Below are 12,995 nucleotides of genomic sequence, written 5' to 3'. Positions count from 1 at the left end.
GCAGGAACATGCAATGGAGAAAACACACTCTTCAACAAGTAGTACTGGGAAAACTGGACAGCTACATGTGAAAGAATGAAATCAGAACATTTTCAAGGTTGCTTGGAGAGGGGGGGGGGGGCTTTTGTGTTTTCATAACAAACTAAAAATTTTTTGTTCTAATTCTGTGAAAAATGCCATTGGTAATTTGAGAAATGCACATCAAAACTACAATGTGGTGTCACCTCACACCAGTTAAAATGGCCATCATCAAAAAACCTACAAACAATAAATGGTGGAGAGGATGAGGAGAAAAGGGAACCCTCTTACACTGTTGGTGGGAATGTAAATTGATAAAGCCACTATGGAGAACAGTATGGAGGTTCCTTAAAAAAAATTGAAAATAGAGGTACCATATGACCCAGGAACCCCACTCCCAGAGAAAACTATGATTCTAAAAGATATGTGCTCCCTGTGCTTGCTTCGGCAGCACATATACTAGAATTGGAACGATACAGAGAAGATTAGCATGGCCCCTGCGCAAGGATGACATGCAAATTGGTGAAGCGTTCCATATTTTTGCTCAATTCCAGAAAAATAAATGACCCAATCAAAAAATGGCCAAAGATCTAAACAGACATTTCTCCAAAGAAGACATACAGATGGCTAACAAACACATGAAAAGATGCTCATCACTCATTATCAGAGAAATGCAAATCAAAACCTCAATGAGCTACCATTACACTCCAGTCAGGATGGCTGCTATCCAAAAGTCTACAAGCAATAAATGCTGGAGAGGGTGTGGAGAAAAGGGAACCCTCTTACACTGTTGGTGGGAATGCAAACTAGTACAGCCTCTATGGAGAACAGTGTGGAGATCCCTTAAAAAACTGGAAATAGAACTGCCATATGACCCAGCAATCCCACTCCTGGGCATACACACCGAGGAAGCCAGATCTGAAAGAGACACATGCACCCCAATGTTCATCGCAGCACTGTTTATACTAGCCAGGACATGGAAGCAACCTAGATGCCCATCAGCAGACAAATGGATAAGGAAGCTGTGGTACATATACACCATGGAATGTTACTCAGCTATTAAAAAATTCATTTGAATCAGTTCTAATGAGATGGATGAAACTGGAGCCCATTATACAGAGTGAAGTAAGCCAGAAAGATAAAGACCAATACAGTATACTAATGCATATATATGGAATTTAGAAAGATGGTAATGATAACCCTATATGCAAGACAGAAAAAGAGACACAGATGTATAGAACAGACTTTTGGGCTGTATGGGAGAAGGCGAGGGTGGGATTATCTGAGAGAACAGCATCGAAACATGTATATTGTCAAGTGTGAAACAGATCGCCAGTCCAGGCTGGATGCATGAGACAAGTGCTTGGGGCTGGTGCACTGGGAAGACCCAGAGGGACGGGATGGGGAGGGAGGTGGGAGGGGGGATCGGGATGGGGAACACATGTAACTCCATGGCTGATTCATGTCAGTGTATGACAAAAACCACTACAATATTGTAAAGTAATTAGTCTCCAACTAATAAAAATAATTGAGAAAAAAAGAAAAAAAACCACAGACCTGCTCTTCCCCAGACACTTCTCAGAAGCCCCACAATCTGCTTTGTAAAGATCCTGGCTCCTCTAATTTAATAAAACTGGGAATCTTTAAAAAATAATAATAATTAAATAATAAATAAAATGGGAATTAATTAGAAAAAAAATAAAAGATATGTGCTCCCTAATGTTTATTGCAGCACTATTTGCAATAGCCAGGACATGGAAGCAATCTATATGTCTATCAACACGAGTCAATAAAGAAGATGTGGCACAATGGAATATTACTCAGCCATAAAAAAGAACGAATTGTGTCCTTTGCAGAGATGTGGATGACCTAGAGACTGTCATACAGAGGGAAGTCAAAAAGAGAAAAAAATATATTAATGCATATATGTGGGATCTAGAAAAATGATACAGATGAGCCCATCTGCAAAACAGAAATAGAGACACAGATGTAGAGAATATTCATATGGACGCCAAAGGGGAAAGGGGGATGAACTGGGAGATTGGGATTGACATGTATACACTACAGTGTTTAAAACAGATAACTAATGAAGACCTACTGTATAGCTCAGGGAACTCTGTGGTGACCTAATTGGGAAGGAAATCCAAATAAGAGGGGATATATGTGTATGTGTGGATGATGCGTTTTTCTGTACAGCAGAAGGTGACACAGCAGTATGAAGCAATAATACCTAGTTTTTTTTCCTTAAAAAAAAAATCTATTTTGTAAGACTTTGTCTTCTGAAGGAAAGGAATAATGGAAAACCTGTGTCCCTATCAGGATCTGCCACTCTTCTCAGACATATATGTAGTTATCAATAGCTTTTGGAAGATAATCCTCCGATTTTAGTGTTGAAAAAGAGAAGCGGGAGTTAAGAAGAGAAAATAAAGTGAAAACAGCACAGAAGTAATGTCTCTGCAATGCAGCCTTGGAAAAGATTAACTAGTCAAAAACAGGACCATGGAGCTGAAGTTGAATTTATCTGTTTGTGTGTTCTGGGGACAGAACCAGGTCAGAACGTCCTGCTGGGATTTATCTGTCCTGGAATGGAAGTTCCCTGGGTAAGACTAAAAGCATTGAAAGCAGGGTATAGAATAGCAATGGTTGGAGAAGCCCCTCAGGTTTGACCCTTAATTAAGCCAAGCTAATTACATTAATAAAAGATTATCCAAAGCTATTCCTGTCAAAAGCATTCAAATTATCCTGCACTTCTGGCTGCAATTACACTGGGAAGTGGAAGCTAACAAGACTAAGGGGAGTGGCCCAAATCATATGACATTAAAGCTCGGAAGGAAGGCAGAACTCAAAGTCACCCAGTGGAGAGGAGTGGATTTGAGGATGAGGACCATTAGCAGCTTTCACAGTGCACAAAGGCACACACTTTTACTTAAATTGAATGCACTCAGATTTGGTTAAGTGGGGTGTTATGATGAAATCCAAAGCTTTTAAAATGCTACCTAAATTTTTTGGATGAAAATTCTTTGAAAAGTTTATTTATAGAAGTATCATATATATGAGAAATGAAACTCTTAAAAAACGCACCGACTCAATGGACATGAGCGTGAGCAAACTCTGGAAGATAGGGAAGGACAGGGAAGCCTGGCACGCCAGAGTTCATGGGGTTGCAAAGAGTCAGACACGACTTAGCGACCGAACACACACAGAAAATTCTTGATACTGTCCTCTTTCATTTAATTATTTGAATTCAAAACAACATACTTTTTGGATTGAAAACATAGTAATAATATGAACTGTAATCAATTTGGTTCAATTTTTATTCATTCATAGATACTACCTAGCACAGTTCTAGGTAACAAAGATACTACTGTGAACAATGCATAGGTATGGTTCCTGGTCCCTAGAATATAAACTCCTGTCTTTATGGAGTTTATATTCTAATAAGGAAGATGGAGAAAATGATAAGCAAGCACCTGACCATAAATACACAAGTATGTAAAGCATATCGTAAATGCAATCTAGAAACAAGTAGCTAAGAGAGAGAAACACTGAGGGGATGAGTTTAAACAAAATTATTAGGGGAGGCAACTCTGAGATGACATGAAAGCTCAGACCTAAGAGTGAGAAATCATGCAGAGTGGAGAGAAGTCCTCTCCTGCCAAGATGGAAGCAGTGCATACGCTCTGAGGAGGGAGAGAGCTAGACTTGTTCAAAGATCTAAGAGAAGACGACTGTGGCTGGAGCCAGGCAAACAGAGAAAAGAGAAGGAAGGATGAACTGGGGAAGAGAGGAAAACGAGGGCGGAAGGTGTCTGGTGACTTGGCAGCCTCGATGTGACCAGCGTCACTCACTGTAGCTAAGTTCAGAGAATAGTACAGAAGAGCAAGCATCAAGACTCCTGCTAGGATGAGGAGGAGAGAAAGCCAGCAGGGAAACAGACCCTCACATCTCTGTCTCTCTCACATTCAGCTAAGAAGGGGGTGTTGGTGGGGGAAACTTAGAGGGTTTGAGATTTCTGTCCCAAAGACAGGAAGCATCAGAGCATCTCTGTGTTCTGATAGGATTGTGAATGGTCCAGGGAGAGAGGGTTATGGTTGAGAAGCAAGGATGGGGCCCAAGAGACAAGTGAAGGATAGAATGTGAAGAGAGACAAATATAGGAAAAAATCGGACACAAGTCGAGGTACGGAATTACTGGTAGAAGCTTTGATAACACTGTCCCCTGTCACCCTCACCTCCTCCCGACCTCAGAATTTCCGAACTACACCATCACACTCATCTACACTTCACCTCTGAAATCTCTTTCTGGATTCAAACCATCGACACATCCCATCTGCTTTAAAATCCCTAAGTTCAGTTCAGTTTAGTTCAGTCGCTCAGTCGTGTCCAACTCTTTGCGACCCCATGAATTGCAGCACGCCCGTCCTCCCTGTCCATCACCAACTCCCGGAGTTTACCCAAACTCATGCCCATCGAGTCGGTGATGCCATCCAGCCATCTCATCCTCTGTCGTCCCCTCTCCTCCTGCCCCCAGTCCCTCCCAGCATCAGGGTCTTTTCCAATGAGTCAGCTCTTCACATGAGGTGGCCAAAGTACTAGAGTTGCACCTTCAGCATCAGTCCTTCCAATGAACACCCAGGACTGATCTCCTTTAGGATGGGCTGGTTGGATCTCCTTGCAGTCCAAGGGACTCTCAAGAGTCTTCTCCAACACCACAGTTCAAAAGCATCAATTTTTTGGCACTCAGCTTTCTTCACAGTCCAACTCTCACATCCATACATGACCACTGGACCAGCCTTGACCAGACGGACCTTTAAGAATTCCGTGTAAATAATTGTTTACTTTCCTAAACGCACAAGTGTTTGCAAAGATGGCGCAGCCAAGTCAGTACAGGCTTTTGTGGTTGGTTTGTTCTGTGAACACAGGTGTCCGACAGTTTTCTTTATACAACATAATGTGATAAGCAAAACATTTTAGGACAAAGGATAAATTAAAGGTGGCCCCCCCAAAGTGGCAAGATCCAGAATCACCATATAGAGTTTCCCATACGTTCTTCCTCAGTATCTTTTTTATTATATCACCAGTATCTTGGGACTCATTTCCATCCACGCCACTTCCACTTTTCATATCCGCATGGCATTCAAATTCTTTCTCGGATATAATATCTGCAGTGTTTTGTAGAATGTGTCCCTTCTTTGAAAATGTGTGTATTTATATATTCCTATATCCCCTCATTTACTTGCCGTTACCAAATTAAGAAAGAAATAATAGATGTACCAAAAAGCATATGCTGTGCTTGTCCGACTGGGTAGATAGATCATTTTCAAATATAGTAGCAAACGCTGCTTTAGCTTAAAAGAGTTTTTAACTTTTCAAATCCAAATGCACTGAGTTATTTTAAACTCTGCCACCATCAGTCAGTCGCTTCGTGTGGAAGAACATATAACTTAGATAAAGCTAAAGAGGCTGGAGCAATCACCACAAATCACCAGTGAGAAGGCTGCTTGCAGTTGTGACATAGACAGAAATGCAACCCGCCCCCCAACCCCAAAACACCCATGAAGAAGTTGATGTGGTGTTAGAGCCAATACCTCATTGTTGTTCAGACCATCTGTCATCCCACTGGACCACACAAGTAGGAGTCAAGAAGAAATTCATCTTTTATATTGATATCACGCAGTCTTTTTTTTTTTTTTAAAGGGCATTGGTAAATTTCATTTGATATCAAAATCCAGACATTTCTAACTAAAAGAAGTAGTGAGAAAGTTTAAAATGAAGTTTCAAATCCTTCTAAAAGGATGAGAATTATCTAACATAGGGGGCATTTCTAGTCTTCTGTAGAAGAAAAGCATTTCTCTTGTAGCATGAATTTTAGGCAATTTTATTCGTGCAATGCTTTCTTCAGCTGTTCCAGTTTTCATTGAGAAACATCTGCCTGCTAAAGTTATGTCTATGTTCACAAATCCACATAGCAGGCTAATTTAAATAACCTAAAACTTTCCCAAGTGCCATTAAACTCAAAGTGGCATTCTATTTCATACCCACCAGGATGGCTAAAATTAAAAATCAAAATAATAAATGGTGGTGAGAATATAGAACAACACGAATTCCTTTATGTTGTTGACAGGAGTATAAACTGGTAAGCTGGTAAATACAAATTTGGAAAACGATAAGAAAATAACTACTAAAGCGAGGGGAATGCCAGTAAATGTTGAACACCTGATTCTCAGCAGAGCACTGGACAGGACTGGGGAAGGGGGGTGCTGGATTCCAGTATTGCCTGTGATGCAAATGCTCCCCTGAGAGCCAATCCCAAGCTACTAATGTGACATCACTGAAGAGGAACTTTCTGAGCATCTTACCTTTGACTGGAGCCAAATATGTATCTTCTCCACAATCCTAAATATTTCCTCCTAATTATAATCCCCAAAGAGATGTATATGTATATATGTATAATGTTTCACCGAAAGCTACATAGAAGAATATTTATAGCAACAAAATTTATAAAAATTGGAAAAGGGCAACAACCCAATTTTCCTTCTCCCCTCAAGCAGCCACTCATCTCAACTAGCCCAAAGTAGGCAAAGGTATTGTCTATTATTCACTACAATACCTTCTAGCACTAGAAGAACTCCTCATAGACAGTAGATAGTAAGTATTCACTATGTAGCTGTTGACTCAAAGAATAGCTTAACTGATGAATCAACAACAGATGTCTTTTTTGCCCCAGAAAAAGAATCAATATTGCCTTCTTGGATGTTCTCAATCCAATCTGGATTGGAGATGAAGAAAGAACCCTTTGGAATATTCTTGTGCTTCAAAAGAGTTTATGATTCTTAACGTATTTTAGGAAGAAATGTACTGATCACATTTGCTTTCTTAACCATTCAGTCTTGACATGCCCGTGCTCATTTCCTTCCTATTTTAGCCCTATCAGGACAAGTTAAGGAATCACCCAAAAGAAAAATGCAGTGTACCACCTCACCCTGGCAAATGTACTTGTTTGACAGAAAAAGTTGTTTCAAATTGTAATCACTAAAGACATGGACAAACTTAGACAGCGTATTAAAAAGCAGAGCCATCACTTTGCTGACAAAAGTCCATATAATTAAAGTTAAAGCTAAAGCTAAAGCTATGGTTTCTTCAGAGAGTTGGACCATAAAGAAGACTGAGCACCAAAGAACTGATGCTTTCGAACTGTGGTGCTGGAGAGAATTCCTGAGAGTCCCTTGGACTGCAAGGAGATCAAACCAGTCAATCCTAAAGGAAGCGAATATTCACTGGAAGAACTGATGCTGAAGCTGAAGCTCTAATACTTTGGCCACCTGATGCAAAGGGTTGACTCATTGGGAAAGACCCTGGTGCTGGGAAAGATGGAAGGCAGGAGGTGAAGAGGACAACAGAGAATGAGATGGTTAGATAGCATGACTGATTCAATGAACATGAGTTTGAGCAAACTCTGGAAGATAGTAGAGGACAGAGGACCCTGGCATGCTGCAGTCCATGGGGTCACAAAGAGTCAGCCGCAACTTGGACAACAACAAAAGACATTGACTCCCACGCATGGGAGACTGTGTTAATCTAAGACATGATTTTTGAACCTGCATTAAACTTTTTAGGAGATATGCTTAGAGTCCTTTCTCCCCCATGGGATTTCAATGGAGAAATCTTAGAATCCTTGCCTTCAGCATGGCTCTTTTAAAAGCAATTCTCATTGCTATTCCTGGGAAAACAGATCTGTAATATCCTTAACAATTTTCCCAGATATAAAGTGAGCAATTCTTTCAGGACATCAAAAATACTGTTCATCTGCATGGCCTCCTGTCTCCCACAGTTTTTCTCTTTCTTATTGTCTAGTCTGAGGTTGAAATAATTCATTAAAATGAAAATCAGTCACCATTAATGGAAACCAAACCAGAGGGAGATTTTTCAGTGTTTCTCTAAGCCAAATTTTTAGATCTGCCTTATTCAAAATCACATATTTGAAATTGTTTAAAATTTCATTTTATTTATTAATCCTCAGAAGTATATAAATGATATATAATTATTCTACCAAGTTACAGAGACTGATGTATAAGATTTTATGTCACCTAATTGGGGGGCCACCAGAAGGATTCCTATTTATAACAACAAATAATTATACTTCAAACTGTATTTCTTTTAAGAAAAAAACTACGTTATAAAGTGGAGTTTTATTTTTAACACACAAAGAGGATCCTTCCTTATAGCAAATATAGATGGAGATGGACTGGGGGTAGGGAAGGAAATGGCGCAGGCCTGAGAAATGAAAACGTGCAACAAAATTATCTGGAAATCTTGTAGACTCAGCCTGGTAGGGGTCTGTCTGTTTTAGAGAGAATTAGTGGAAGAGCAAGAAAGATGTTGATGCCTTTGATCAATGAGAAACCCTGGAGAGGCGAGACTTAGAGTTCAGGGTTAAAAAGAGATTAAAAGCAAAATGCTTAGAGGAGATGGGGCGGCAGAGAGAGCCAGAAATTCTCTATGTAAGGGGAGCCAGCAAGCACAGGACTATAATCAATCTCTAATTTCTCACACTTTGTTCAGATCTCTCTTCAAACCACTGAAACTATATTATTTCACAGCATCTGTGCCAGCTTTAACTATGAAATATTTTAAAAATTGCCCCTGAAAGAATGCAATTTCCCTTCAATATCATAATTAAATAAATGTAGGTAAAAGGAAGCTCTTATAACAAGCTTAGAAATGAGATCATTTCTTTCCTCAAGAGGTGGCCTTCTTTTATGGCCAATGGCAATTCTGACCCTTATTGACACAAATTGTATAGGAGGCAGTGGTCAAGACCATCCCCAAGAAAAAGAAAGGCTAAATGGTTGTCTGACGAGGCCTTACAAATAGCTGAGAAAAGAAGACAAGCTAAAGGCAAAGGAGAAAAGGAAATACATACCCATTTGAATAAAGAGTTCCAAAGAATAGCAAGGAGAGATAAGAAAGCCTTCCTTAGCGATCAATGCAAAGAAATAGAGGAAAACAATAGAATGAGAAAGACTAGAGATCTCTTCAAGAAAATTAGATACCAAGGGAACATTTCATGCAAAGATAGTCATAATAAAAGCCAAAAATGGTATGGACCTAACAGAAGCAGAAGATATTAAGAAGAGGTGGCAAGAATACACAGAGGAACTATATAAAAAAAGATCTTCATGACCCAGATAACCACGATGGTGTGATCACTCACCTAGAGTCTGACATCCTGGAATGTGAAGTCAAGTGGGCCTTAGGAAGCATCACTAAGAACAAAGCTAGTGGAGGTGATGGAATTCCAGTTGAGTTATTTCAAATCCTAAAAGATGATGCTGTGAAAGCGCTGCACTCAATATGCTAGCAAATTAATGCTCAAAATTCTCCAAGCCAGTCTTCAACAGTACGTGAACCGTGAACTTCCTGATGTTCAAGATGGATTTAGAAAAGGCAGAGGAACCAGAGTTCAAATTGCCAACATCTGCTGGATCATTGAAAAAGCAAGAGAGTTCCAGAAAAACATTTACTTCTCCTTTATTGACTATGCCAAAGCCTTTGATTGTGTGGATCACAACAAACTGTGGAAAATTCTTCAAGAGATGGGAATACCAGACCACCTGACCTGCCTCCTGAGAAATCTGTATGCAGGTCAAGAAGCAACAGTTAGAACTGGACATGGGACAACAGACTGGTTCCAAATAGGAAAAGGAGTACGCCAAGGCTGTATATTGTCACCCTGCTTATTTAACTTACATGCAGAGTACATCATGTGAAACGCTGGGCTGGAGGAAGCACAAGCTGGAATCAAGATTGCCAGGAGAAATATCAATAACCTCAGTCAGATTACACTACCCTTATGACAGAAAGTGAAGTAGAACTAAAGAGCCTCTTGATGAAAGTGAAAGAGTAGAGTGTGAAAAAGTTGTCTTAAAGCTCAACATTCAGAAAACTAAGATCATGGCATCCGGTCCCATCACTTCAAGGAAAATAGATGGGGAAACAATGGAAACAGTGACAGACTTTAATTTTGGGGGGCTCCAAAATCACTGCAGATGGTGACTGCAATCATGAAATTAAAAGACATTTGCTCCTTGGAAGAAAAGCTATGACCAACCTAGACAGCATATTAAAAAGCAAAGACATTAATTTACCCTCAAAGGTCCATCTAGTCAAAGCTATGGTAGTCATGTATGGATGTAAGAGTTGGACTATAAGGAAAGCTGAGCGCTGAAGAGTTGATGCTTTTGAACTGTGGTGTTGAAGACTCTTGAGAGTCCCTTGGACTGCAAGGAGATCCAACCAGTCCATCCTAAATGAAATCAGTCCTGAATATTCATTGGAAGGATGATGCTGAAGCTGAAGCTCCAATACTTTGGGCACCTGACTCATTGGAAAAGTCCCTGATGCTGGGAAAGATTGAAGGCTGGAGGAGAAGGGGACAATAGAGGATGAGATGGTTGGATGGCATCACCAACACAATGGACATGAGTTTGAGTGAGCTCTGGGAGTTGGTGATGGACAGGGAAACCTGGCGTACTGCAGTTCATGGGGTCGCAAAGAGTCAGACATGATTGAGCAAATGACCTGAACTGTACCTGTCACCTAGATTGTGCCATGTAGTTTTATCCAAACGAAACAATGACTGTTAGCAGTCCAGATTTACACAGAAGTGTCTTCCATGATAAAATAAAACTTCTCAGAAAAGATTAATCTGACCCTCTCTTAACACTGAGATCTGACATAGCTGTATAACTGCTACATATATGTAAAAATACAATTTTTGTACCGAATATATGTTGGAGGCAACCAAATTAAACCTATTACCCTGATTTCAATTGCTTTGGAGGATAATGTCACTGATACCATAGGGTAGTCCAGTACAGATAAAAATTCATTTAAATAAAGAAAATTTAATTAAATCAAACCTGAAAAAAATTCTCTTTAGAGTTAGAGTCATGCAGTTCTCTTTATATAAAAATATTTAAAATGGTCATCGTTCCCTGATATATATACACATTAAATCTTTGCGTCTTAAACTGATACAGTGCTGTATGTCAATTATAAGTTAATAAAAATGGAAGAAAAAACAAAATAAATTTAAAAAAATTTAAAAAGCACATCTTGTTTGGATAATAGCCATGCTGAAAATTATTCCTTACACAATCAGGCTGAGACACTGTATAGAAAGAACCACTGGAGAGGTCAGCTACGCCATCAGTGACATAAAACCCTGACAAAATCAAAGCAGATGCAAAGAATGGTGATTATAGTGGAAGCTCCTACAGCAGTATCCATGAGTACACAAAGGTGGGACTGATGTAAATTTTAATAACTTTTCCGTAATGTAAAATGCGTTCGGAAAATGACAAGAACCAAACTCTGGGTTCAAGTTCCATGATGTGAAGTATCACATCAACATGCTACCTAGAGAAGCTGTGTAGGAACAGGCTAGGGAGGCAGACTCTGGAGGTGGGCTCCGATTCTCGTCTCACCTGCACAGCCGCTGGCCCTGTCCATGGTTCATGACACCTGCGTGTCCTCCCGTGGGCCTCCCGAGACGGTACACAGATGCCCCAGGGTCACACGTCCAGTCATTGAATTGTTCTCTGAATGGACCCCAGGACAGAGCCAGGTTCTGCAGCCAGAACCACAAAGGGGTCTTGATCAATGAACCCAAAGCCCATCAGTTTCTCAGGACACAGCACAGAACAGAGAGATCGTAGGTCACTTCGCGTGCCCGTCCTTAAAAGCAACCCCCTCCAGGAAACATTGCTACGTTCATTTTTCACACGAGCGAACTAACTGGGGTGTCTGACTCTCCCGTGACAAGAAAGCGACTGTATGGTAGAGCAGCTCTTCAAGCCGAGCCTGGACTCCCCAGGACGGCCATGCAGGAACGGTCCCCATAAACGCCCTTCTTCCACGAGAAAGATGTACCTATAAGGACATCCGTATTTTTATAATCTAGCCCAGCGGTTCACCGAGCGCCATCTGGGAACCCCTGGGGGTGCTCAAGACCTTTTCAGGGAGACCATGAGATCAAAACTATGTTCATAATGATGAGAAGCCGTCTTCTTACTCTCACTCCACTATGAGCCCACAGGGAAGTTCTCCAGAGGCTGCCTGACCTGTGATGTCACAACAGATTGAACGCAGAAGCAGATATAAGAATACACCTGTCTTCTATTAAGCCCGACATTAAAGACACTTGCAAAAAAACCAAAAACAATGCTACTCTTCTCGCTTAAGTTAATTTTTAAGTTTTAGAAAATAAGACAATTTTTTTTTTTTTTTGGCTGTGCCACACAGCTTGTGGGATTTTAGCTCCCGGACCAGGAACTGAAAACAGGACCTCAGTAGTAAGAGCGGGAGTCTTTTTTTTTTTTTTTTTTACTTCCTATTCCTTCCATTTTATTTTATTTTTCATTTATTTTTATTAGTTGGAGGCTAATTACTTTATAATATTGTAGTGGTTTTTGTCATACATTGACATGAATCAGCCATGGAAGACCAGGTGTCTTAACCGCTGGACCACCAGGGAATTCCCAAGATTATTTTTCATTAATACATTATTTATGTTAATATGTAATGGGGTTTGCTATTTTTAAACAAATCATCCATATATTTAATTTTTTTTCAGTTTTAAGTTTGACTATACTAGGTATCTCTAGATATATATACTCATAGAGAAAAGCTTTTTCAGAGCCTCAATAATTTTCCTGTAGTCTAAGAATATGTCTAAAAAATAATTACACTTCAATTTAGAATAATTTTTAAGACTGTAGAGAGACCCTAAGAATAAAAACTTTGAGAACTCCGAAGAACCTGCATAGTATTATGCTACTGTCGGTACCAGAGCATAGAGAGAAAACAGATCATAAAGAGTGTTTTTGTTTTTGATTTTTATGGGAATATAGTTCATTCACAGTGCTGTGTTCGCCAAGTGTACAGCAAAGTGACTCGGCTACTACGTGCCCGCAT

General features: G+C 40.0%; 1 non-coding gene across 1 annotated transcript; it reads left to right on the top strand.

Moving 5' to 3' along the window:
- Positions 1-453: 453 nt before the first annotated feature.
- On the top strand, positions 454-560 carry LOC122708338. The gene has a single exon (XR_006345125.1). It is a non-coding gene; the product is annotated as a U6 spliceosomal RNA (small nuclear RNA).
- The last annotated feature ends 12,435 nt before the right edge of the window (positions 561-12,995 follow it).

This window comes from Cervus elaphus, chromosome 14 (genome assembly GCF_910594005.1).
Source record: "Cervus elaphus chromosome 14, mCerEla1.1, whole genome shotgun sequence".
Lineage (NCBI taxonomy): Eukaryota > Metazoa > Chordata > Mammalia > Artiodactyla > Cervidae > Cervus > Cervus elaphus.
Note: the sequence above shows the minus strand (reverse complement) of the source record. Positions and strands in the feature narration are given on the sequence as shown.